A 26789-nucleotide genomic window follows, 5' to 3' on the forward strand; every position below is an offset into this window, starting at 1 on the left:
GGTGTGGACGCTAGGGATCACTGTTGCCCCTTTAAATCCAACAGACAGACATTCAGGACACAGGTTAAAAGCACAAAGAAGATCTTTAATTATGTTCTTCACTAAAACGGTTCTCCCTATGCACCACAGCCACAATATACAGTCCAATAAACACAATAATATTCACAATTCTCTCTATATATATCTATCTCCTTCACACCGCCCAGAAAGCTTTGTCTCCCTCCACCCGTCTCTGGCTCGCTTGCTGGGTTCACAGCAGTCTTTTAAATAGTCCTTGACCTGGAAGTGTTTTTGTTCTTCCTCCACGTGACTTGCCAGCACTTCCGGGTCAGATGGAGAACTTGAGTTTTTCATCAGCACAAAAGTACTTCAGGATTTCCATTCTCATGATCCACTAGTACTTCCGGGCTAGGTGAGAACTTAATCTCCCACCATCTTCCCATAACATCCCCTGGTGGCCCACACAGTAACCAGCAGGGTTCTGGTACTACACTACATGTCCCATAGTGCCCTACGGGAATCTGGGGCACTGCTGCAGTCCAGGGAAGCTGCCATGTAGCATCTTGGGGGAGGCAGTGTCCTAGAAAAGCTGCCTTCCCCCATCCTTCCATCTCAGGGGCATCCCGGCCAGGTTGAGCTGCCAGCCATCTCTTACAGGGGTCTGAATGCTTTATGAATCCACTGTACTTTTCTCAAAATCAAATTGTGCACTTACTATATTCTTATCCAAGAATATATCAGGACAAATGTGACAACCATGAAATTAGATCAAAGCAATACAGAAAACCCAGCTCTAAAATCTTTGTGGAAATACACCTTTGCTTCCTCTGTGCCAAGAGAAATAAGAAAAACTGAAGTACCCATAGGCTGACGTGCCAGTACCCAAAAGGAGTAAGAAGAATCAGAGTCAAAATACTGACAAGAGTCAGAGCCCATCTCAGTGCGAACACACACACACACACCTCGACGGCAAACTAGGGCCAATTTAGTATCACAAGTCCATCTAACCTGCATGTCTTTGAACCCTTGTCTCTTTAATGTGAGGCAGAAGTGCTACAACTGTGCCACCATGAATCAAGAAATTTAAAAAAACAAGGAAACTGAGGCAAGAAGGTCTTTTTATTTACCCCTAACCAACACAGAACATAAGAATTGTTTTTATATGTGAATCCAATACACAGGTAATTCAAATAACTCTCTGTAGTTTTAAATGAAGATCACATGATGACATCACATGTTGTAGTGTCATCAAAACCTCACAAAGCCCAGCAGTGGAATTTGTTTTTATAGACAACATGGCCATACCCATCACAAAAAGACTGCAAAATATGACATTGTAATATTATGACCAGTAACCAGACCCAAAACAAGTACACTGAAAGCACAAAAATTAAAATTAGGGGATCCAAACCAAAATGCTGCCAGTTTTCATAGCACCTTTAATATGATAACATGGCAGAAATAATCCTTACTGAGGCTAATACATTGTCACTGGCAAGGATAGTTGATGTTCTCTGAAGTCAAATATTTGTTGACTCCTTGTCAGCTTGTCTATAAGGTATAATCAATCAGATGCACATTATTTTTTTTTTTTTAAATGTTGATAGCCTGCGTTAAAAGTCCTTGCATTTGACAACTAATAACTAACAGTAAACAGCATCTCCATTATGAGAGCAGAGTGTTTGGCATATCCTGCAGTTCCTGTTTTGTCTACTGAATAATAAATGGGCTGGCTAGCAGTCTTATTACTTTGTCAATGTTGACACCCTGAGAAAGACACAATAATGCTGAAGTATTGGTCTTTTCTTATATTGACATAGATAGGGGGCTCTATTGAGTGCATATTAAAGTAAAGGCCAACTACAAAAAGCCAAGTCTCTTACCCCTTCAAAACGTTGGGCATAAGTATACTCTGTAGGGCCTAAATGAGCTTACGAGAGGTGGCATCATCTGCCTGCACTGAGGGTGAAATATCACAGTAACTAAGAGCCATGCAAGAAGACGTGATGAGTTGTGCATGTGTTTTATCAGTATAAAGGCATATGAAGTTTCTGAATGGTCTGAAACGCACAAGTGAGCCACTTAGAAATTAATTTGTGATTGAGGAAAATAAAATAAACATGAGATTACTGGTGAATTCCTAGTATAACAAAAGCATTAATTTTTATATCAAATTGACATCAAAGCATGTAGCTCAAAGTGCTTTACAAAGAAAAAGTTAAAAGAAAAGAAAAACAAATTATAAGTAGGCTAGCTGCGTGTGGTCTTTGGGAGAAAAAAAACAACCCAAAGACTCCCTAGCAGTTTCGCTATATTCGTGAACTTGGAGAGGCATCAGGTAACTTTTACTAATTACCCACGGCAGAGGATGTGGACCCACCTGTGCTTGCTGCCCCACTGGCTTTCGTTAGAAGGCACTTCCGATGCCATATCTTAGCTGTATCACTGGTATATGAGTGCTATTAATCTTTGTCTCCAAATAGATAATGTTTTAAGTGAAAGCTTCAAGCCTTGCCCTGTGTTGCTGAGGTGTTTTACTTGTACGTTGTTGAGCCACAGCACTTGCTTCATTTCAATTTCATTTCATAATGTTGTTGTTTCGTGGCTGCTTTTTCTGCACTCAGGTCTTTCATAGTGAGAAGGTGAGGAGCATGCAAGTGCTGAAAAACACATAAAAATGCATGCATGCGCCATCTAGTTGCTGTGGTTGAGTGTGAACTGAGCAGACTGCTCCACACACACACACAGGTGCAAATGTATATATACTGTGTTAATAAGAATAAGAATGAATAAATGCCATACCAAAAATAATATATATGAATAAATGTATACTTATTTACATAATATAGCTACAGTTATCCCTCGCTATATCACACTTTGACTTTCATGGCTTCACTTCATCGCGGATTTTAAATGTAAGTATATCTAAATAAATATCACAGATTTTTCGCTGGTTCGCGGATTTCTGCAGACAATGGGTCTTTTAATTTATGGTACATGCTTCCTCAGTTGGTTTGCCCAGTTGATTTCATACAAGGGACGCTATTGGCGGATGGCTGAGAAGCTACCCAATCAGAGCATGTATTACGTAGTAAATAAAACTCCTCAATGATAAATGATATGCTTCCCGTGCGGTGCTTTGCATACTTGAAAGCCCGAACACCACGTATTGATTTTTGAATGTTTGCTTTTATCTGTCATTCTCTGCTCCTGACGGAGGGGTGTGAGCAGAGGGGCTGTTCGCACACTGGCCTAGAGGATACAGACACTCCTCTAAAAAATGAGGAAAGGCTACCTTCACATTGCTCCCTTCCTTGCAGCTGCTTTGTCCGGCAGTGCTTCACATACTTAAAAGCCCGAAACAGCCCTATTGATTTTTGATTGTTTGCTTTTCTCTCTCTTTCTCTCTCTCTCTCTGACATTCTCTGCTCCTGACGTGCACTCCTTTGAAGAGGAAGATATGTTTGCATCCTTTTAATTGTGAGACGGAACTGTCATCTCCATCTTGTCATGGAGCACAGTTTAAACTTTTGACTAAAGGGTGTTATTTCATGTCTAGAGGGCTCTAATAATGTTAAAAAAAAACATATTTAGAAGGTCGTTAACAGGTTTTCTATGCTCTAACTGCGAAAATATTTGATTTATAAATAAAGAATCCTACTTCGTGGAAATTCATTTATCGCAGTAGAGTCTGGAATGGATTAACCACGATAAACGAGGGTTTACTGTATACAAGTGACAGAAAAAATAGAATCCTTATTCCTAGAATTATTTTTAAGTCTCTAAAAGAAAGACTTATACAAATGTCAGATGGCCAGGGAGGACAGAAAAACAACAACAGAAGCAGCAATGCTGGAGAAAAAAACAAAATATGCAGAGCTTTCAAGGCCAAAAGACCTTCACTGGTCTCGTCAACAGTTGGAGTATCCACTTTGTGAGTTGGGGGGCTGACCGCACCCCTAGAGGATACAGACGTTTCTGGGAAAACCCCTTCTAAAAACGCTGACAGACTACTTTCACATTGCTCCCTTACTTGCAGCTGCTTTGTCGCGCGATATGCTTCCCGTGCGGTACTCCGCATACTTAAAAGCCTGAACAGCACCTGTCAGTTTTGAATTGTTTTGCTTCTCTCTCTCTCTCTCTGACATTTCCTGCTCTTGATGTGCACTCCTTTGAAGAGGAAGATATGTTTGCATACTTTTAATTGTGAGACGAAACTGTCTCACCTGTAAAGGAGCACGTTTAAACTTTTGAAAGAGACATATGTTTGTTTGCAGTGTTTGAATAAAGTTCCTGTCTCTACAACCTTCTCTGTTTTTGTGCAAATCTGTGCAAAACTTATGTTGCCACATCACAGGTAGCTGCACAGCACTTTGATCCGCTGAGTAGAGGTCATTAATGGTTGCAAATCTAAAATGCAGCAACAAAATGGCAGTTTGAAAAATAGGTCTTTAAATGTTTTAAAAAAGTGTTACGGTAAAGTATGCCATATTTATGGTGCATAACAGCAAACAGCCACCTCACCACTTGTTTTATGCTTAGCTCTTGGAATAATAAGCAGACCACTATTAGAAGACCTAAGGCTACGACTTTAAATGTAAGGGGACAGGCACTTCAAAATATGGTAGGTCGCAAGTTTACTTAAAGCTTTATATACCTTTAGTAGTATTTTACAATCAATTCTTAAGGACACGGGTAACCAATGTAATAATGCTGGTGAGTTGTTTTCTGGTTAAAATTCTTCCTGCTGGATTTTGAACTAACGGCAACTGATTAATATCTTTCTCAAGTCTTTGTTAGGAGTGCACAACAGTAATCTCCATGAATTAGTTTTCTAGACAGAACATTCAGAACATTTGCTGTCTGTGGGCATTTTTAGTAGTGCTCTGCCAAATCTGCTATGAAGGACCTCTTAACCTTTTACAACACCTAGTGGCCAGACTAAGCAGTGATGGGGATGAACTACATAACCTTGGCCCATATTTCTGAAAGGCATATCCTTTGACATTGAGTAACATAAGAAACATAAGAAGCATAAGAATTTTGACATACGAGAGGAGATCATTCAGTCCATCAAGCCTGTGTGTTTAGCTGAATTGTATGCTCTCCCAACATCTCATCCAGATTTTTCTGAAAGGTTGTGAAGTGGTCTACTTGGTAATTTGTTCCAGAGTTCCGCAACTTTTTGCATGAAGAAGTGTCCCCTGGCTTCGGTTTAAATTGCACTTCCCCTTAATTTCCACTGATGTCCTCAAGTATATGATTCACCATTAAGCTGAAGAAATGTTGCTGCATCTACGTTATCAATGCCTTTGAGGATTTTAATTACCTGGATTAGGTTCACACACTGTCTCCCCTTCTGGTTTAACTCTCTGAATCTGCCCCAGTTGGACATGTCCTTAAGTCCTGGGGTGCACCTGATTGCTCTCCTCTGTCCAGCTTCAAGTGCTGCTCTGTGTTTCTTGCACTGTGGTGACCAGAACTGCTCACAATCCTCCAGATGTAGTCTTACTAATACATTATATAGTTTCAGCATAACTTCTCTTGACTTAAATTCAATAGTTTTTATGATATAACCTAACATTTTGTTTGCTTTTTTAATTGCTTTTGGCAAACAGTAGTCCAAGAGGTTTTAGATGTTATAGTAAATAAGGACACAGACAGTTCACTGTACAGGTAGGTGTGTCAGTTTAATTTCCACCACTAATCCACTGTGTGATGCTGAACAAGTCACTTAATCTATCAGTGTATACCTGTGTACCAATGGCCACCTATATTAAATAAATGTGAATAGTTATATTGGGTATTTACATGAGGTTATGTCTATAATCATCCACACTTTTGTGATAATTTTGTTTGAGTTGGCAACACAGCTTTCTTCACATATCTGTGGAAAACATGGTGTGTCTGTGGTCACCGTGGTAAGGTTTTGACCTTTCTAGGAATAAACATGGCAGCTTGGCTCTCCATGGATCTGGTGTCCCAAGTATATGAATGAACTGCTGTGTTGTTACCAGTTTGAAAACTGCTGGCATTTATGAATTATCACTTGTATTGATTAGGTACAGTGGGTAATGTAATGCATTATAAACCACCAGGATGCATATTGTAATCTCCTCTCAGATTATCTGTAATTTAAACGCCAACGCTCAAACTTTTCAAAAGTATATGTAAGCAGTGTCTGTACTTATAAATTGCCCTGAAACTGTTTCTAGTATAGGAAGATGATATATTTAAAATAGATTATTTGTTTGTACCCGTTGATCTCCAAATAATATATTTGCCATTTCCATGAAAAAGCAGAAAAGGTCAGAAAAAAAAAAACCTCTAACATGTCTGACATTATCAGCATATTCTGAACGTGCAGGAAGTTGCTCACGTGGCATGGCACTCAGCATACCTTTATGCACTGTAGACCACCTGGGCGTGTACAGTCACCCTAACCCGACACAGGAAATGTCCAGGCCTAAGCTCCAAACCCGTGGTCCCGCAGTGAACCAGGGGGTTTGCCCTCTAGTATTCCAGGGGAGGTATTGCCCTGAATTTGCCCTCTCCCCGGTCCTTCTATCACAGGGCATCCCGGCTGGGTAAGAGCCCAGCCCTCCATTTAAACCCCAAATAATGGCTGGAGAAAAAGTTCAGCTCTGTGAACTTCCAAGCACTAAGAGAGTCAATCAAAAAAATTCAAGTTTTTGTTGTCTATGGCCATATTTTCACTTAAACTGATATAAAGATTCATCCATCCATTATCCAACCTGCTATATCCTAACTACAGGGTCACAGGAGTCAATCCCAGCCAACACAGGGTGCAAGGCAGGAAACAAACCCCGGGCAGGGCACCAGCCCACCACAGGGCACGCACACACACACACACCAAGCATACAGTACACTAGGGACAATTTGGAATTGCCAATGCACCTAACCTGCATGTCTTTGGATTGTGGGAGGAAACTGGAGTACCCTGAGGAAACCCACACAGACATGGGGAGAACATGCAAACTCCATGCACGGAGGACCCGGGAAGCGAACCCAGGTCTCCTAACGTCGAGGCAGCAGCGCTACCCACTGCACCACTGTGCCGCCCCTATAGGGATTCAGTACAAGTACATTTTTTGGGGGGAGTTTCATTTTTTTTTTTTCTTAGAAATTCTCCACCTATTAACCTGTGGTATATACATTTGATTTTCTGTATACACAGCAACAGCACTTTATTACTGTGATGTTTTCCACGTCTTTAGTCTCATTGTTAGTCATTCACAGTGTCACCTTCCTATGCTCTCCAGCCTGAGCGATACTGATGTGGGGGTTTGCTTTCTAGTCATTCTGCATTACGGTGGAACAACGATTTATTTGACAGGTAATTTCTGTTAAACACAGTCCTAAATGTAAAACACTTTTGATTCTACTGTGTTTTAATTCACAGATGTAATGTACAATTGGTTGCTGTCAAACAATCTACTAAATAATTGATCTTACATTTTTGGCCCTGTCATTGCAGTTACATTTTCAACAACAAAAAGCATTATTTTACGTAGCACGTATCTGTGGAAAAAAATCCAGAGGTGTTTAACAGGCACTGATAGATAGTACAAATAATTATTTGGTGTTTGTAAAATTACAGCTCACTTAGATTGTGTCTTTCTAAGTGGAACTGAACTGGCAATGTAATGCATTACTTAGTGTCTTCATATACAAACAATAGAAAAAATGGTTATACAGTTCTGGGATTAAAGTGGCTTTATATAATGAGATGCATTTATTTAAAAATTTCATTTATTTTCCACTTCAGTGTTGGTTCTTTGTTTGCACCCAGTACTACTGGATCAATAAACCCCTGCAATGGATAAGTGTTTAGAAAATGGAGAGATAAAAATTTATATTGGGATTTTACTAGTCCTCTCTCTCACTCCTGCACCAAACATTAAAAAACGCATGGGTTTGTAACAGGCCAAAAGGAAATGCAATACAAATACATCTAACTTACCTGCATGAAAAAACAATGAAATTACATGTTCATGTGATTCTTGTGGAAAACCTTAATACCAATATTAGACAAAAAGCACAGAGAGCTGGGTATTGTTCCACATGCAGTTTCTTATATTCACCATTAGCGTTCATCAGCGAAATTTACCAAAGTGTTATTCGCAGCGAATTGGTTAAGTTCGCGTTCGCCTTTCTTTGTCAAATTATCTATTGATACTTCGGCCAGTTTAGGTGAACTTTTTTCCCAAGTGTCACCAAATACTTTGTGAGGCCAGTGCGACATCCCCCAGAGCTGTAACAGCCAACATTGAATGGTGCCGTCCAATACCCGGGCATATAATGCTGATCATTTGCATTACAGATTCTGTGGAATTTTAGCTAGTAATAGAATAGAACAGATAAGTAAATAATTAGGGTTCTCAAAATTTTATTTTTTATTAAACTCTAGGGGGCTCAGCCCTCTGCTCGCTTCACTCGCCAACCCCCGGGGGAGGGCGCTGGGTTCCTGCTATCTCGGGCTGAGCCACTCGAAGGGCGACGGGGTGCTCCTCCATTAAAGAAAGTGATTGTATTTAAAGAGATGGTATACAGAAGAGTATGTGGGGCACGGGAGGAAGATGGTTTGGTCCTTAGTTATTATAGATAGAAAATCAGTTACTTGAGTATTTCACTACAACTGTCTTTTTTAAATAGCAATGAATAATAAAACATAGTAAAAAGTAAAAGTAGAAGTAAAACAGAATAAAAAGTAAATAATAAAATGAAATTACATTAATGCCTCATCAAAAACAATATTATGAATTATATTATTCTTGAATACACATTCTATAAACGTTGCTTTTTCACATTTTTGTTTGCATATTGTTCGCGATATTTTTCTCTTTTTTGTTTATTGGACGATTCTCTTTGTTCTTGATTTTTTTTTTTCATTTTCTTTTTTTAACATTATCAGCTCTTGCCTCTCTTTTTCTATCGCAATCTAAAATTCAATATTCTTGTATAGATAATTTGCTTTTCTGCCTTGCTATTATAACCAACTGCATTGAAGGGAGAGTTAGCACTGAGAGTGTGATACGGAGAGAGGACGTGCGCAGTAGGAGTAATGATTGGGCGAGCGGTGTGTAGGGGATTGGTCAAGGCTGAAGGTCACAGACACAACGGAAAACTTTTTTATTATAATAGAGAGATAAACAGCATAAATAACAAGACATCTCTACTTGTTGCCAAATGTGCAGGTCGATCTTTGAGGAGTGTGCGCTATGCATGCATGATTAGTCACGTGGAGATAAAAAACAAACCTTGAAGGAGCTTGACACCACCCCCACCTCAAACACAAGGGACTTTATGAAATAATAACAGTAATGAAAGATTTATTATTATTTACAAGATGTTTATATCTTTTTGATAGAAGAAAATGTGCAAAGAATCAGCACAGACAGTTTAAAGAGCCTGCAGCACAACTTCAAAAATTAGAACAACCCAGCGGTTTCAATCATGCCACGCCACTTTGAATTTTCTGCCTTTAAAAGGCCTACATATTTTTTCTGACTTTCAACTACGATTTTGCCATTTCCGTTTTGTCTTGACAAAATATATATGTTTGTTCTTTCTTTGATTTCACTGAGGTACGGCATTGCAGTGGTTGGCACTGCTGCCGCACAGCTCAGGTCACCTTTTTGGCCATAATAACCGGTCCAGTATAATTGGCAGAAGTTTCCCTAGCCCTCAGAGACACTTTAAAGATGATTGCAGCGTTATAATCCAGTCAAATCTAGTTCAGTTAGTTCTTCCCCTTTGACTTCAATGCATTTTGCTGGGTTCGGCAATATTTGCAAAACACTTTCATGATTTCTCTGAATAAATACATAAAGAAATAAGCAACAAAAATATAATTCGACCCATAATATTTTGAGGCACATTTAAATATTTACACTCAAATTTCATGTTTTTATTGTTTATTTATTGTCACATTTCACAGTACTTTTATTTATTTGTATATTATTTTATTAATTTATTTAAGTTTGTTTGAAGTTTTCCTCTATATTGGGGCGCCAAGGTGGAAGCCCCTTTTAAAAACTGAAAACAAAGTTTTTTCACATCAATATATATCATTCGTTCAATAAGCTTGGCTTTCTGTTGCCTTTTGTAGATCTGTCCTCTGTGGGATAAGAGTCTAAAATCAATGCCGACTTCCACTGGCACTTTGGTTAATATAGGTTTTGTTCAAGGCCGCAGTTAATATAAATATATTAATAATCAACTAATTAAATCCATCCTGTCCTAAGAAACTGTCTGTGTTGGCTGTCTTTCAAGCAGAGCAGAGCTGTCTTTCTGGGAGAGCATCAGTGGACATGGCTACTGCTAGGCCCATCAATTGATTAATTTTTTTTTTAATATGATGTAAGAATCGACCGTGTAGGTGGACAAGGCAGAGACAAAGAAAAAAAGTTGGGGTACCACCCTGGTATCCCCATTTAATCAAACAACTGAAAAAACACTGATAATGGCTAAAAAAATACTGTGGCTCAATGCTAGCTGAATGCATGAATCACAGGAGCTCTGTCCACCACGTTTGTCAGGTTACCATCTGAAGCCACCTTCTGTGAATGAGCTGTTCTTATATTCTAAGGTCTGGAAGGGAGTTTCTTGGGTGGGTGTTTGTACCAGTCTTCCCTGTTGGGCGTTTTTTCTGCGACGAATAAAGGAGATAAAGGAGGCGTTAGTGTCAGCGCCCTCTCTCATCCCCAGATGGTATTGCTTATCTTGTCAGAGCCAGGAAGGTGTTTCCAAGATGCACATGCATATTTAAAAAAAATATATAAACTACTGAAATAAAATTAAAGGAGCACTTTGAAAACACATCAGATCTCAATGTGAAAAAAATCCTGCTGTATATCTATACTGATATGGACTGGGTAATGTGTTAGGAACAAAAGGATGCCACATCATTTGATGGAAATGAAAATTATTAACCTACAGAGGGCTGAATCCAAAGACATTCCGAAAATCAAAGTGAAAAAATGATGCAGCGGGCTAGTCCATTTTGCCAAAAATTCATTCTATCAACTCCAAATCGTACTCAGTAGTTTGTATGGACCCCTGTTTTGTATGCACAAAGAATTAAACAGATGATTTTTTGTTTTGATTGAAAAGTGCCTTTCTAGTAGCCATGATGACTTTTCTGGCTCATCTTGGTTATTACTCAGCATCAGGTTAGGCGGGAGAGAGCTTGTGTGTATATGCAAAGTTGTTAATGTTGATCATTGATAATTGACAAAGGACAAAGAGCATATTTATTCAAAACTTACAGCATGCATATTAGAGACTGACTCCCACAAATTTTATGGCAGATAAAACTGGAAAGAACTATGCCTGGAGAAGACCAGGAACTGCTCATCACCTGCTTAATTCCATCCCTACAGTGAATCATGGTGGTGGTGGCATCATGATATGGGGTTGCTTCTTAGCGGCAGAGACAGGGAGACTGGTCAGAAATGCATATTAGAGACTGACTCCCACAAATTTTATGGCAGATAAAACTGGAAAGAACTATGCCTGGAGAAGACCAGGAACTGCTCATCACCTGCTTAATTCCATCCCTACAGTGAATCATGGTGGTGGTGGCATCATGATATGGGGTTGCTTCTCAGCGGCAGAGACAGGGAGACTGGTCAGAAATGCATATTAGAGTCTGACTCCCACAAATTTTATGGCAGATAAAACTGGAAAGGGCTCTGCATCCTAAACCATTATAGCAGAAGACGCCCACATAGACGGTGAGTGGAGAGATAATGCAGGAAGTGGGCTCAGGTTAGTATTAGCTGTGACGGTGGTGCCAACCAGAGCCAGATACATCACAAGTTCTGGGTTTGTTCACAATGGAGGTAGATCCACATGCACTGAGTTTTCATTTTTGTGTCTCTTTGCTTTGCTATGTGGGTGCACATCCTGCACCTGCTGCCGTGATTGTACTGCTTAGACTATATTTAATAAAGAAAGTAATTTTAATCTCTTTGATGAAATATAAAATTGAAAATGTTCCATCTTTTAAAATCCTAAATTTACTCAAATGTTATGCCACGCATATATTTTCTAATTTGTAAAAAAATAAGGAAGCACTCATTTTACCACAATTACAATAAACAGATAAGCAAGCTACACAAACTACAAAAAACATACTATGACCTAACAGCATGGAGGTTTGCTGTCTTGTAATACTGGGACAATGTGCCTCATCATGATTTAGCTGACAGGTAACTAAAATAGATGGCTATGTGCAGTGGATTCAGAAAGCATTTCGACCCCTTTACGTTCTACGCACTTCATTGTGCTGTAGGTTTCATTTTAAATGGTAAATGTGTCATTTTTGCCCTTTACACTCAATACTCTATAATGACAAAGTGAAAATATGTTAAGAAAGGTATGCCAGTGAATTAAAAGTCAAAAACTGAAATCTCTCATTCATATAAGTATTCTGACCCTTTACTGCGGCACTCCAACGTGTGTTTAGGTGCCTCCTGTTTGCTTTAATTCTCCTTGAGATGTGTCCACTTGTGGCAAACTGAATTTACAATGCCTGTCAGGACAAAAATCAAGCCTTGAAGTCCAAAGAACTATCCATGATCAAATTTTGTTGAGGTATATAACAGGGCAAAGGGATAAACCTATTACTAAAGATTTGAGTATTCCCAGAAGCACAGTAGTCTTCTGCAATGGAAGAAGTTTGGAACCACTGGGCCATCTAGCCAAACTGGGTAACTGGTAAAGAAGGGCCTTGGTCAGGGAGGTGACCAAGAACCTAATGGTCACTGTAACAGACCTTCAGAATTCCTCTGATGAGATGAAAGAAGAATGAACATCTCAGCAGCACTCCATCAGTCAGACATTTATGACAGAGTCCAAAGATGGAAGCCACTCTTGTCAGAGGAAAAAGGTTTTTCAGTCTAATAAAACAAAAATTGAACACTATGGGCAGAACTCCAAGCACTATGCCTGGGGAAGACCAGGAACTGCTCATCACCTGCTTAATTCCATCCCTACAGTGAATCATGGTGGTGGTGGCATCATGATATGGGGTTTCTTCTCAGCGGCAGAGACAGGGAGACTGGTCAGAAATGAGGTTTGGACGAATGCAGTCAAATCCAGAGAGGTCTTTGAAGAAAGCCTGCCTCCAAAGTGCATGTGTTCTCAGACTGGGCAGATGGCTCAAATCAAGTCAAGTCAAGTGATTTTATTGTCATACTATCCATACACAGTATTGCAGCATATATTTGCATGAAATAATGTTCCCTAGGATGATGGTGGAACATCTGCATAAACAAGTGCAGGATAGGTGAAGAACTGTACTATACTGTGCTATTAATGGATAAATAAATAATAAATAATAGGTAAGTGAATAGATAGTAATAATTTGAAATAGATAGCATAAAATAAATGATGCAACAATATTTTGCAAATTTTCAGCACAACAATTACCGGAGCATACCGCTAAGACAACACTGGAGTGACTTTGGCGCAAGTCTCTTAATGTCCTTGGGTGGCCCAGACAAAGCCCAGACTTAAACTCCAGTGGAACATCTGTGGAGAGACCTGAAGACTCAAAGCTGTAATTGCTGCCAAAAGGAGCTACTAAAAAGTTCTTAATTGAGTGTTGAAATACTTTTATGAATTAAAGATTACAGTTTTTGATTTTTAATAAATTTGTAAACCTTTCAGTGTAGTAGGGTGTTGTACCGTGTTAGCTATTATGGATGTGGTGAGAAAAAAATGACACCTTTTATTGGCTAACTAGAAAGATTACAATATGCAAGCTTTCAAGGCAACTCAAGCCCCTTCTTCAGGCAAAGATGTCCTAAACCTTTTAGAAAACACATTTCCAGTTTATTATGTATTGAGGGCAAAATGGCAAAATTATCCCTTTAAACTACAACAGTGTAAAGTGTGCAGAAAGTGAATGGGTATAAATATTTAGTGAATTAACTGTATGTTGTTTAGAGGATTTATCTAATTAAAGTCTTCTTTACACAGTGTAGTTTCAAAACAGCACACTGAACAATAAAGAGCATATTTTAAAAAATGTATTCCTCCAAACAATATGAACACAAAAGCAATTCTAAAACCCTTTCTGTTCAGGATCAGGATGGTCTATGGGTCATTGATTGAAGCTGCTGTCCAGTGAATTGGCTTCTAGACAGTCATTATTTATTGTATTTTGTTTAATTAGTTGCATTGTGAATTGTGAAAGACTGCCCGAGGTTCAGATCACTCTGCCTTTCATTTAGGACCTATGATTGGAAAACGTATTTCTTAGCTGGAGAGGTTCAAAGTGACCTTGGGAGTTACTGGGTAAGTGCAGTGTATTCTATTGCTTGGCCAAGATAAAGCCGAAGCTCTCGCTGGCAATAAAAGGAGCTTCTTATTGTGCCCAATGTCTGACAATTGCTGTCTTATTAGCCTGCACTCTATAGAATGCAGAGTAATGACAGTCATTTTGGTGGAGGAACCTTGCATGGTACTGTCTTGAACAAGACATTTCTGCCATCACATTAAAGAGCGGCAGTGGTCTTTGAAGTACATATGCCAGGAGACATTTTTTAATAATATCAAAAAAAGAGTGCATGTATTTTTCTGCATTTTTCTTCCATGTGGCCTAGATCATTGTGGTTGCAAGTCTTTTATCTGCTTTTTTTTTTCAATCATACTGTGCAGAATTAGCTGAACTTTTTTATTGTTGCTGTTGTGAATTTTATTTCTTAGCTTTTGAAGTTCATCTTTATTTTACCTTAAGGGATATTTTTCTGTTGTGATTATTGCTGCAGTTATTTTTATTTTATGTTCTTCATATTCCTGTACATTTCCACCTCCTGCTTTATTGATCTTTAACTTTCTGTCTTGTGCTCACTTGTTAAATTGCATTGTGAATGACTTGTAGAGCTGCTCACATCTTTAATGCTTTCAAGCTTTTCCATTAATCCAAGAGTGAGTGGAGATCTGGTGAACACTGCTGCTTCAACAATCCAGCACCCTGGGTTCAAATCCTCCACTTAGTCTTTGTCTACCTTCAAGTCACACCTTCTCCTGAAGTCTGTGTAAGATTTTCTCGTTATAAACCTGTTTTTTCTCACAGTGGCAAGCAAGTTAATTATTGACTTGATTCTGCTGTTTCGGTTTTGTGCATTTCTGAGTTGCTTTCTGCCTTTCTCCAAATGTTAAAATTGATAGTTGATAGGCCTTGCAAGACACTGAGCTGGATTAATCTGCCATCCGAATGTTCTGTCATTATGCAGGGTGACTCACCATAATTATCTCAAGTGTGTTTTGTGACCTTTTCTCAAAGACTAACAAGTAAATGTATGGAAAGCATCATCTTATCATTATTCAAATCTCTTTTAATACAGGAACTGCCTAAGTATCTGACTTGATCAAACCCCTCATGTCTTCTGCCATGTTCTTATATCAGCATTTCTTGAGGTTCTTACATTTCCTGTCTGCTTTTAATCTGAAGCTACTTTCCAATAGCAGCTTTTACTTCTATGTCTCCTTCATTGGACGCAGCTCTTTACTTTCTGCTTTTGATTTATGGAGTAGCATTTGCAAAACTCTTTCATTTTCCGTTCATGAAATGTTTATCCTGACTAAGATGATAGCAAAGCCTTCTTTTTGTTTTTTCAAGTATTACAATATACTGAATGTAACCAAACTGAAGAGATATTGTTTTATTTTGTTTGATGTGCATACTACTTTGGCTTTTATCTTTAAAATATAGCTGCTGTGTGGTTTAAAGCAAATATTAGTTGTGACTTTGACTGTTTAAGTCACAATAAATTAAAGAAATGGCTTGCCTCTAACAAAACTGTAAGTACAACAGCAGTATTACAAAAAGTCTAAAAGAAATTTAATAATCAAACTAAGTACTGTGTAAACAGAAGATATGTTATGAAATGAAAAAAAAAAAAACAAATCCAATTGAAATGTGCACAGATCAATTTAGACTGGAAGCATATATATATATATATATATATATATATATATATATATATATATATATATATATATATATATATATATATATAATATGTTATAATATATATAATTACTGTAAAAAAAGAGTATAATCTTCTGGACCCACCTAGTGTACTGCACCTTAAAAGTACATTTAATTAAAGGAAAAAAGTAATAAAGATGAATGCAGCGATTGAGATGATAAACGCTGAATGTGATGATGCCTAAACTGCTCAGTCTACAGAAATAGAAACAACTAAAAGTAGAAACTGAACATTCATGTGTGTCTCAATGGAAACATTTAGAGTTGCTATTTAGAATATTCTGTATACTGCACACATATCCTGTCCTCATAAGATGCTGATTCTCATGCATATTCTAAAGCTTGGTGTCTGTTATAATATTTGCTCTGTTAAGGCTTGCACTACAACTAATTAATCTCATCACACTTACCATCTGGCTGACCCAAAAACACAATTATGTTTTGTACTTTTTGACTAAGATGAATATTGTTCACTTCATAAAAAAGCTTAGTCGTGGAAAAATATATTAATAATTGCAAATTATGCAATATAAAATAAAAAAAAAACGTGACAAGCCTCCTCATGGTGCATTCTTTTTTAATCTTAATGGGTCAGTGTGGACCCTAATCTTATAATAATCTCCAACATCTTTGTGATTACCATTGTTCAATGTATTCTTTAAGATATTTGACATTTCTAGGGTTATTTACAACTGCATTTTTCACTCCCAGACATCTTTATCTTTACTTTAGATACCCTCTGGACACTCTTAATGATCAGCTTAACCAACTAGACTTTTACTACACCTAAATGTTGCAGGTATGAGGCCATTAAATTGTATCAGACTTTGTGTCTGATTATATTCTCTTGCTTGCCCTTGCACAACAATAGAAATCACTAGCCCAAAACTCGAAACCATTCACTTTGCAACCTTTTCTGAGTTATTTTCCTTTCAGGTTTCTTTCATTTTTCTGTATTTTCCTAACAATGACCTTACATCTTCCACGATAATCTTTGTAATTATATTGACACAACCCCTCCAAAATGGATGCTGCAACAGTACCAAGTGCACATACTTTACCTGTAGTCTTTAGTGTATTGCACTGCTATTCCCATTCATGTGAACTCATTTCTCTTCTTTTTCTCCTGTATTGTTCTGTCATTTTTTCTTCTCTTCACTTCCATCTCCCATTTAAAAACATCACCAGTTCTCCTCTTACACACAGATGTCTAATATGTTCCTTCCATAAGTCCCTCTCTTCTCTGCACAGGGTCTCCATGCTTAAACTTGCCATTTCAAGTCTTCTGTAATTTTTAAGAGTGCATACCCTGTGACATCTTTCAAGTAACAGAAAAGTCCAGTTTCAAAAACTCAGTTAGCCCTCTTCACGAAATTCAGAGGTGATGCATTGACAGGTAAAGATGCTTCCTGTTAGTTAGCCAATAATGGACTGTGATTATTTCACCTCCACCTCACTGTTGAAAAGCACAAAGTAAAAAAGCAGCAAAAATGGACAAAGCCTATGCGTTTTTCATGGAAGGATTCCATTGTAATTACCAAGATAAGTTTGTTAACTTTCTTGCGCCAGTATGTTGAGAGTTTCAGCTCTATCCATTTTTAGTTTTGTTTGCACATAATGTGCAAAGTAGCTATTGTGATAGCAATGTCCGTCTGTCTGTCCACATAAATGAGCTCAGTCTACCATGAATTTTGCTGAAAGGTGGCACAATTATTCTTCAAGGAAACTTGTCATGAAAAATCAATTTTCATTGAGATATTTTGAAGAGATCACACTGTACACCCTTTTAAAATTTTTAAATATCACCATAGAATAGCATTGGCAAATTTGCAGACTCTTCTATCTTTAAACAAAGATATATTCTATGAGACTTCTATGAATTAGTTTATTGTTTCAATTTTACCTTGATAGCAGCTACACCAACTTGTATATTTTGTGTATTTTCTTCTTTTTTAACTCTAAGCCTCTACTGATAGCAAACAGATCCCCAATACATGCTAATATAGCATCAGCAGCCTGCTTGCACATACCTGCTTGAGCACATGTTGGACAGCAATCCTCCATCGTCAAGTCCAGGGAGTAACGTCTGGAAGTGTCTGTAAATAGTAAATTGTTTCTACTTTATGAAGTCTTCCCATTGCCTTAATTGAAAGCATAAGAGTGCATCAGCAGCTCAGTCCTCCTGATGCTTTAAGTCATAACAAGTATATGAAATAATCTTCCTAATCATAAAAGTATCAAATGCAAGCAAGGAAAACAAAAGGTTATCTAGCAATTAATGATTTACCTTATGATGTTATGTACAAGAGTAAATAAATATTTATTCACTATTAACCTGACACTAAGTCAACTTCACAGCACTGTTTTCTGCAGATTACAATGATTAATTATTTTACTATCAGTATAATTTACTAAGGTGACCAGATGTCGAGGTGACAGACTCAGTTTCAGGCCCAATAACCCACTGGAGAATATTAAAATATCCCAGTTTTAACAGGCTGAGCATCTAATAAAACACTGCATACCCAAAATAAACATCCTCACAATATATTTAGAACACCACACTCGAAGGGGGAAGCCCATACCCCACCTCCATACCCCAGCTCCCTCCAACCTCTCTTTGAAGTAATGTGCGCATAATAGCGCAGTCAAAACTCACAAGGAGGAAATGTTATTTAACATCTTGTGGAAAATCTGAATAATATTGTGATGTGGACCTATACCCAGACAAAAAAGGAGTACTTCAATTTATCTGTTTTCAAATTAACCACTATGTGCAATCCTATGTGTTGAATTGTCTCTGGTTTATTTTTCTTCCTTACCCTCATCTCTCTCTGATGATGATGACATAAAGCAGGCATTAAACAAATGAGGATGAGCTTTATGTGTGGGCATACTGGCTATACAAGTGTTCTGTTCTGGGTCTTTATAAATCTGCTAACCCTATAGTTTACTAGCACAACGTAAATTAGCTGTAATCTTAGAATTTTGTAATCTTATTTCATCAATGTTTACCTTGCTATAATTTATCTTAGTATTGTTTTGATAGTTTTTTCATGTTTCACATATCTTCTTCTTCTTCTTTCGGCTGCTCCCGTTAGGGGTTGCCACAGCAGATCATCTTTTTCCATATTTTTCTGTCCTCTGCATCTTGTTCTGTTACACCCATCACCTGCATGTCCTCTCTCACCACATCCATAAACCTTCGCTTAGGCCTTCCTCTTTTCCTCTTCCCTGACAGCTCTATCCGTACCATACTTCTCCCAATATACCCAGCATCTCTCCTCTGCACATGTCCAAACCAACGCAATCTTGCCTCTCTGACTTTGCCTCCCAACTGTCCAACTTGAGCTGACCTTCTAATGTACTCATTTCTAATCCTGTTCATCCTCGTCGTGCTGAATGCAAATCTTAACATCTTTAACTCTGCCACCTCCAGCTCTGTCTCCTGCTTTCTGGTCAGTGCCGCCATCTCCAACCCATATAAAATAGCTGGTCTCACTACTGTCCTGTAGACCTTCCCTTTCACTCTTGCTGATACCTGTCTGTCACATATTACTCCTGACACTCTTCTCCACCCATCCCACCCTGCCTGCATTCTCTTTTTCACCTCTCTTCCACAATCCCCATTACTCTGTACTGTTGATCCCAAGTATTTAAACTCATCATTCGCAAACTCTACTCTCTGCATCCTCACCATTCCACTGACCTCCATCTCATTTACACACATGTATTCTGTCTTGTTCCTACTGACCTTAATTCTTCTCCTCTCTAGAGCATATCTCCACCTCTACAGGATCTCCTCAAGCTGCTCCCTACTATCGCTACAGATCATAATGTCATCAGCAAACATCATAGTCTACGGGGATTCCTGTCTAATCTCGTCTGTCAACCTGTCCATCACCATTGCAAATAAGAAAGGGCTCAGAGCTGATCCCTGATATAATCCCACCTCCAACTTGAATGCATCCGTCACTCCTACTGCAGACCTCACCACTGTCACACTTCCCTCGTACATATCCTGTACAACTCTTAAGTACTTCTCTGCCACTCCAGACTTCCTCATACAATACCACAGCACCTCTTGAGGCACCATGTTAAATGCTTTCTCTAGGTCCACAAAGACGCAATGTGACACCTTCTGTACTTCTCTAAACGTCTCCATCAACATCCTCAGAGCAAACATTGCATCTGTGTTGCTCTTTGTTGGCATGAAACCATACTGCTGCTCACTAATCATCACCTCACTTCTTAATCTAGCTTCTACTACTCTTTCCCATAACTTCATGATGTGGCTCATCAATTTTATTCCCCTGTAGTTACTGCAGTTCTGCACATCCCCTTTATTCTTAAATATCGGCACCAGTACACTTCTTCTCCACTCCTCAGGCATCCTCTCACTTTCAAATCTGGTTAAAATCTCCACTGCCATCTCGCCTAAAGTATATTAGTTTTTAAGTATCCACTATGAAACACATTCAGCATTAGATGTTGTTTAAAACTTTCAATTCATATTATAAGTGGGAAAAATGTGTTTTATCTCACTGCAGTTACGTTATAACTGTGTAAACTGACCAGCTGCAGGTACTGTTGCATAATCGTCTTCCATCGAGTAGGCACCTGGGGCCTCATGTATAACACCATGCGTAGAATTCGCACCATAACATGACGTAAGCACAAAAGCCGAAATGTGCTTACGCGCAGAAAATTCCAGATGCAGGAATCTATGCATACTCCAACTTCCACGTTCTTCCGCTCCATAAATCCCGATCAGCATGAAAACTGACACACGTGCACGCGCCTTCTGTCCCGCCCCGTATTGTCCCAGAATTACGCCTCTTTGAATATGCAAATCAATATAAATAGACCTTAAGCTCAGAGTTCTATGAAAAGGCAATGGCAAAAGCAAGAGGGAAAATATAAGAATTTCAGCGAATACCAAGTAGAGGCAAAGAAAAACGTACTATTTGTTGGTTTATACAGTGGTATAATCAACAAAAGGAAGTTGATCGAGTGACATCGCGTGTTGGAGAAACAAGCTCAAGTTCACAAAGTCGCACAGTGCCTGACATAAAAAAGAAGTTGTCACATATCAAAGTCACCATGAAAAGGCGAGACGTATCCCACCGTCTTTGTGTCATATGGAAGCTTATTAGGGTACAGTGAGAAAAAAAGGCACAGAGTAGGAAAAAAGCACGAAATGTTAACTTCAATCTCGAAACATCCACTTTAATCATGTAGTTTATTTTGTCATTAAAATAGAACATAAACTTCATCTTAAAATCATTTAATTTAATAGTTTCTCAAATCTCGTAACTAAAGTAGCACGTAAAATGCTTTGTTTTGTATTTGATCTTCAATGTGCTATATGTGTGTGAATCACTACATGCTTCTGTTCTTTCTCTTTCTCTGACAGGACACAGAATCCATTACATTCGTGATATTACAGCTCTCTGAATAATTAAAATACTGAGATGTATACGTGATATCATTTTCATGATGATTGAAATGAAAGCATGTTATTAAGAACACGATGGCGCAGTGATTGTTCATGACTCATACAAGATGCTGCTGCACCATGTGTGACCTTCGATGAAATAATTTATTGTGGCAGTACTGTCTCTTTCAAACATACTAACCTTCAGTTCTTGTCCTTACTTTTCTTTCCCCAGATACTCAATCGCCACACAATCAGCTCTTTAATAGACGTTAAGCCATCTGTAAGCTTACAGCGACGATTCTTCAAAACTGTTCAGGAACATTAAAATATCTTCATAGTACGTGTTATCCTTCCAGTGTCACGCCAGCCTCAGCAAATATACAGCGCGAGGCAGGAACAATACATAAACATGCAAGCGCTGCGGCACCGTGTCCTCACATGTTTAATTATTAACAATACAGTTTATTTAAATGAAGTTAAAGTTTTATCTGTATAATATCAACATATTTTGCTGCATTTCATCTTACAAATGATATTGTCATCATATGTAAATAGGCGCTTTAAAAAGTGGCGCAGGTTGTGTAATATTATAACTATAGTGCAAGTTTACAGTGGGGTAATTGTACTTATAAGTACAAACAGTTCTACAAGGAGCAATTTATTGAGTGCATTTAAAGTTCTTGGGATGAAACTGTTTCTGAACCGCGAGGTCCGTACAGGAAAGGCTTGAAACGGTTTGCCATGGCTGAGGCAGCATGGGCTTGATGCCGTATACCGATAATTCTTTTTCCGATCAGCTGCTGCTGTGATTCACACTCAGATACAGTGATATCAATACTCCAAGTGGTGCAGTGAGAGTAATATGGAAAAAGATGATCCGCTGTGGCAACCCTTAAAGGAAGCAGCTGAAAGAAGCTAAAGAAGAAGAAGAAGAAAAAGGTGCAGTGAGCATAACAATGCTAAAGCAGTTATGGTATTTGGAATACTATGGCTATTCCCTGGACCATTATATTGTTACAAGTTAATTACAATCAGATGCATTACACTAATAAACAATATGCGGTTAGTTTCTGTGTATTTATAAAGTCGTGTTAGGAAAATAAAGAGTAACCACACAGGAACAGTAGCACTGCTTTGACGCTGGGTGCCGCCAGTCTGCAAAACCGAGCGGAGAACATGCGTACGACAAGGCATGAGGTACTGTGGAAAAGTGCGTGGCTTTACGCCAAGTGTAGGCTTTATACATGGAATTTGAACATGGAAAAGTTCTTACGCAACATTTCTGTGCATACACACCGTTCATACATGAGGCACCTGGTGTGCTGTTTTCCAGAAATGTAGACTTTTGCAGATTAACTCCAATACAAGCAATTACCCTTTCAAAAGTTGACTCCCGTGTCAGTGCAATACTAAAGTCTTCATACAGCAGCAGTCTTAAGGCAATGCGTATACTTCATGTGCTTCACGGATTTGAAGCATTGACATCAAACACCCATACATGATGTCTCAGACTACTTTTCCATGACACTGCAAATACAGTGGCCCCCGTCTTCTTAATTTGGAGAGTCTTTTGCGATTTGGCATTCAAGTTTGACTTTGATTACTGCAGTGAATCAGAACAAGCTATTACTGAAAAGAGTTTCATGTAGCAGTGAGATGGTCCATCATGAATTTCTTCATGTCCTTACAGGAGGCAGCTGAAGAAAGAAAGTCTTAGTGCAGGGAATCTTCCTCACTGAACCTGGAATCCTCATTACTTTATATTACCTGAACATTTAGTATTTTTTAAATCATTTTTCAACTTCCTTTCCTATTTGTTATTTCCATTAAGGGTTTTTGAGGCTCTGAATGATATTTTTGCATGCATTTTTAATTTTGAAATTGGTTACTAAAAATTATTTTATGTCATTTCAATTGCCATTTTGTTTTTTCCAGGGGTGCTACCATGACACAAATCAGTTGTTACAAAGCGTGTTTCTGGAAGTTATGTGGTTGAAGTCATCAGCGCGACACAATAAAAATCAGCGTAGTTGATTTGTCATCATCTGAGCTTTTCAAAAATTTGAAGAAAAAACCTGTGTGTGTGTGTGTGCCATTTAGTACTCTTTAGAATTCCCAGTTCCTGACTTTTCCTTCTGAACTTAAACTACAATTTATTGGGGTACGGTTTTATTTAGACAAACGATAGGACTTACTTTAGGTTTTCATTTTCTGGCTTGCTTCAGGTTTTACCCATTAACTCTGGTCCTTTTTCCCTGTGCAAGGCATAAACAGATACCTTTTGTTAGAAGACAATGCTGGTGAACCCTTTAAGAGAAGAGTAATGGAAAGCATTCATATGAGATTTTTTGGAAGGAATGCACTGGAGACAAGGATAAGAACATTAGTCATCCCTGAGGGTGTCCAAGTGCCACTTATGCTCACTTGAATTCTTTAAATCTATTGTTAATGTCATCCAACAAAATGAACTTGAGGCAGTGAAAAGGAGAGTGTGTACTTGAGCGTAGTTCATGCTCTCCTAATCCCCAATATCTTTCCTTGCTAGACCACTTTCCCTGTTGCTGACTACAATTGTAGTATTGTCAGAGATTCAAGGGTTACCAAATAACTTGATAGTGCAGGGAAATGCATCAGTTATGTAATATTTATTGTCAGTGGAATGAGATTTTTATTAAAGGCCAGATAAGTCAAATGCCTGTCTGTTTCCCTTCAGCTCCCAAGTTTTGACCTAGAAGAAAACCCATAACCCCCAGCCAACTCCACTTATCACTCCGCATTCTTCAACTCCCTTTTCTAAACTTTTCCAAATGTATCATTACAGCACATGGTTTATATCACTCCGCATTCTTCCACTCCCTTTTCTGAACTCTCCAAATGTATCATTACAACACATGGTTTCTATCTGTTATAGTCCATATGAAGAGAAATATTGCTCCACCACTGTTGCGCATAAAGCCAATGACAGTAGAGTTGTTGCACACCTTGCTTATTCCTATATTTTCCATGTATTTGTTATTGGAATACTGAAGATGTGGTCTTTAAACTGCCTTGGCGAGAGTGTGTGTGTGTATGTCCCATCCAACTTACATATGGGGTGGTACCATTTTCTACAAGGTGACTCTCAGCTTCTGAAACACTGAACAGAATATTTAAACTGAAAATATGGATGTCATAGATACATGTTGAAGGCCCAAACATTAACATTACACAAGTGGCATTCTAAATGCAGCAGACATTGGGGATGTTCTTCCTGTTAAGAGTTTTGCTTCATGCAAGACAGAGTCTAATTTCAAAAGAATCAGAAATTGTCTTCTAGGGTAGTAGGTATAGCCGAGAATTCTTCTTCCATGTATTTCCGTGTTGTCGTCCAGGCTTAATCTAGAATAAAGCAAGTAAAGACCATTAGTTAATGATGCTAAGGACATATTTACTCTTTATACATAGAAGGTGGCTTGCACATATTTTATGAACCTTCTAAAAGTCTGAGAGTAAAATACAAATAACAGTGGATTCAGAAAGCATTCAGACCCCTTCACTGTCTGCACACTTTAGGACAAGGTCAAGGTTACTTTATTGGCATCATCAACTGTGTACACGTACTAATGAGATGAGACAACGTATCTCCATGAGCCACGATGTAACATATAGCAACATACAACAAAGAGCAAGTTGTGACAGAAGCACAATAAATAGACAATAGAAAATAGACAAATGCAGTAAATACAATAAACATATAAATAGTCAATGCAACAATGTAACAGTATACATTTTATGCATTCAAAATTCTGGTGGACTCCGGTATGAAATGGTTAATCAGTCTTTCAGAACCAGAGTGGAAACTACAATATTGTATTCCAGATGGTAACAGAGAGAAGAGACCATGAAATGGTTGGGAATGGCTGTTTTAGCAGCATGTTTGGTCTTTCAGGGGTGGTAGAAGTGCATCAATAACCTTCTCAGCTCCCCTTACTATTTGCTGTAGTGTGTTGAAGTCCAAAACATTAGAGTTCCCGTACAGTGATGCAGCTAGAGAGCAGACTTTCAATGATACTCCTATAGAATGTGGTAATTCTTTTCAGTCTTCGTAAGAAGTACAGACGCTACCAAGCTCTCTTGGCTATGGAGGTGAGTTGAGGGACCAAAAAAGGTCATCTGTGATGTGGACTCCAAGGATCTTGTTTGTTTTTGACCATTCCAACAACAGTGCCATCGGTGGTGAGAGGTGGGTTAGCAGTGCTAGTCTATTATCATCTATTTTGCCTTTTCAATATCAAGAGAGAGATTATTGCACCAGGCAGCCACTCACATCACCTCCTCTGTGTATGTGGAGACATCATCATACTTATTGAGACCTACCACTGTCATCTGCAAACATGATGATCTACTTCGAACTGAACTCAGATGTCCGTTCGTGCCACTAACATAATTTTTGTGTTGTTGATTTATTTTTAAGTGGATAAATTTGACATATTTGTCCATCAATCTACAATAAATAACCAATAATGACAAAATGAAAACATGTTTTCAAAAAGGTTTGCAAATTTATTAAAAATCAAAACCTGAAATCTCTCATTTATATCAGTATTCAGACCATTTGCTTTAGTCAAAATTGTGGTCAGATGTATCCTGTTTGCTTTAATTCCCCTTGAGATGTGTCTTGAACTTGACTGGAGGCCACAAGTGGTAAAATGAACTGACTGGACATCATTTAGAAGGGCAAACACCTGTTTATGGAATGTCCCACAATTCACACTGCACGTCAGGAGAAAAAAACAAGCAATGAAGTCCAAGGAACTCTTTGAAGAGCTCTACGATCAAAGTTTGGTGAGGTACAGATCAGGACAAAGGTATAAAATCAGTTGTACAGCTTTCAGTATTCCCAGACGCAAATTGACCTCAATTATTGTGAAATGGAAGAAGTCTGGAACCTTGAGCACTTTTGCAAATTGCTGTCTGACCAAAGTGGGTAACCAGGCAAGAAGGGTCATGGTCAGAGAGGTGACACAGAACCCAATGGTCACTCTATCACAGCTTTAGAAGTCAAGTTGGAAGGAAAAGTGGAACTCCAGCAATCAGACGTTTATGGCAGAGTGGCTAGGGGCTTATGACTACCCACTTGGAGTTTGCCAAACATCATTTAAATGAATCTGAGTGCATGTGAACTATTTGGGCAAAATTCCAAGCACTATCCCTGGCAAAGACAAGGAGCTGCTCATCAACTGTCTAATACCATCCTTTTGGTGAAGCATGGGGATGACAGAATCCTGTTATGCAGGGTTTAGTCAGCACCAAGTAGAGGGTAACTGCACACAACCACGGCGT

At 38.5% G+C, this 26789-nt stretch overlaps 1 long non-coding RNA gene across 1 annotated transcript in view; it reads right to left on the reverse strand.

Annotated features, from left to right (window-relative positions):
- Nucleotides 1–22709: 22709 nt before the first annotated feature.
- Nucleotides 22710–26789, reverse strand: part of LOC120542736 — a 117234-nt gene continuing 113154 nt past the window's right edge. The window contains exon 3 of the long non-coding RNA XR_005636225.1: nucleotides 22710–24845. This is a non-coding gene — a long non-coding RNA (uncharacterized LOC120542736). The remainder of the gene's footprint in view (nucleotides 24846–26789) is intronic.

Source organism: Polypterus senegalus, chromosome 13, assembly GCF_016835505.1.
Source record: "Polypterus senegalus isolate Bchr_013 chromosome 13, ASM1683550v1, whole genome shotgun sequence".
NCBI classification, from domain to species: Eukaryota; Metazoa; Chordata; class Cladistia; order Polypteriformes; family Polypteridae; genus Polypterus; species Polypterus senegalus.